Here is a 2,500-nt window from a genome sequence, read left to right as displayed (position 1 = left end):
TCACTACAGGTTCCAGACGAATTTACTGATTTTCCTTGTGGCTTTATCCATCACAGCGTGTTGTGCGCAGCAATGTAAGTCAATGAAATTCAGTCTTAAATCAGGGTGGGACTAGGATAACCCCCCCCCCCCCCCTTCCGTGTAACGTACAAATCATCATCAAGTATCAATCGACTCCGAGTGAGATTGTCGACCAAGGGGTGTCTCTTATCGGGTCTTATGCACCCGCAGTTGTCTAATCAGTCCTTTGCGGGATGGGCATAGTCGTACGCATTCGTCACATTTGTTTACAGTAGTCGTCGGCGAGGGTTCCTTTTCTTTCCTCATAAGGCGCTTTTCTTAGGACTAGGTGGTGTTTGGGTCTCAAAATTGGACACACCCTCATGCACGGTCTTACGCCAACCGGATCATCAACATCCTCCCATTTATCTGTACAGATGCCACATGCCTTTAAGGAGGCTTTGATGTCTTTAAAGGGATTTATTTAACCTTCAATTGATCTTGTTCCGGATCGAAGTTGTCCAAGGAGCAGCTGTTTTGGAAGACGAGAGCTGTTTATCCGCCACAGATCCCCGGCCAAACGAATTTGGTTGTGGATGATGATTGCTTCGATGCTAGTACAGTTTAACTCTTTCAATATACTGACATTTGCTCGTCGATTTTTTCAAGCTGACACCCAGAATTCGGCGGAGTCAGCGCAGATGGTATTTCTCGAGGGTCTTCAAGTGCGGTCGATAAATCGTCAACGACTCATACAAGAGCGTAGGTATTACAACAGCCTTGTACACCCGGATTTTGGTGTCAGTACGTATGCGCCTTTAGTCAAACACTCTCTCTCGCAGTGGTCCAGAGGCGTAGCTGGCAGCTGAAAGTCAATGTTGGATCTCAGCATTAATGTCTGCCTTATTTGAGAGGATACTGCCTAAGTAGCAAAAACTGTGTACATTGCGTAGGACGGAGTCTGCCGCTGCTGGCAAAGTATCTTTGCCAATCGTCTGTATCCCCACGAGGAAACGTTTCTCCAGGAATGCCAATGTGGTTTCCGAGCTAATCGTGGAACTATCGATATGATTTTTTCCGCCCGTCAACTACAAGAACAGGGTTGTGAACAACATCATCCACTCTAAATGGTCTTTATTGACCTCACAGAGACACTTGATTCAGTAAATCGCGAAGACTTACTTGAAGATGTGCATGCTGGCCTTTAGCCTTTGGCTCGGGAGGAGCTCATCCGCGCTTTGTCAGGGATTGGATTTAATCCTGTAGGGTGACGCACCACCCACCTCAACAGTATATACTGGCAGGGAAGCCGGTTTAGAAGCCAACGATCCGTCCATGCGCCAGGTTGTATTGAGTTCTTTTGTTACCAGTAGCAGGCTCCACCGTAACCCATGGCCACAATTAGGAATCAACACGTCTTTCACTCATGGAGAGAACAAGTGATTCGTAATGGGATAAGCGATGGGCCAAAATATTGGTTTATCACCAGTGCATACGTGGGAAGACTGAAATAAAAGTATTTTGCGTCAACATTTCACCGTACAATATGGGAATTAGCTCGTATTATTTGTTTTTACTCATATACAGAGAAGCTTGAATACAGAATATAGTAGTGTCCAGAGGTTTTTAAGGGGCCACTCGTGTTTTACGGACCTATTGACGTTTACTAAGGATTAGAGAGGAGCGTGGGACAAGACAGAAACAGTTTCTGCGGTGTTACTAGATCTCAGGAAGGCGTTCGACACCATCTGGCACTGTCGTCTTTCACCAAAACGGCAGGCATATAAGGTCTTGGGATCTGACGACAACGGAATAAAGAAAATTTAAGTTGTGTCAAAATTAAACTAAAATACGTGTATTAGTTGCAAGCATGAGGATGGCTTGTTTATTTTATTTAATTTTATTTTACTTCTTAGCATAAAAAATTGGTTGTTAATCTATGTTCTCAGCAAAACTGTCAGTCATTTGCGGGCAAAATAGGTTTTTATGCATATTCATAGAAGCTTGAGTACAGAATATAGTAGGGTCCAGGCCTTGGTTGTTCAAAAGGTGGATAGCGCTATCCACTATTTAATTCTGTTCTTTTGGTTTGTTTGAAGACTGCATTGTCTGAAAATAGTATTGATTGCATAATATACTCTTAGACCGGTGCGTAGCTCAAATCATATAAGCTGATAACCGAGACAGAAACCTTATTGAATGGTTTAACATAAAATACCCGCGGATATTTGTCGATTAGCGTTATATACGAGCAACAAGCAAAATGCCCGCACGTATTATATTTAAAACCGTCCAATAAGGGACTTATCATTTCACTATAACGCCATTTAATTTTTTTTATTTGGGCTTGTTTGAAGACTGCATTGCCTGAATATGGTATTGATTGTACATTATCTCACAGGCCAGTCCGCACCTCAAATCAAACACAGGCTCACTACTAAACGGAGCATATTTTCGTACTGAGTCCGTTTAAACTCAGGAAAGTTCACTGCGGAACACC

This window comes from Montipora capricornis, chromosome 7 (genome assembly GCF_036669925.1).
Source record: "Montipora capricornis isolate CH-2021 chromosome 7, ASM3666992v2, whole genome shotgun sequence".
Classification (NCBI taxonomy): Eukaryota; Metazoa; Cnidaria; class Anthozoa; order Scleractinia; family Acroporidae; genus Montipora; species Montipora capricornis.
Note: the sequence above shows the minus strand (reverse complement) of the source record.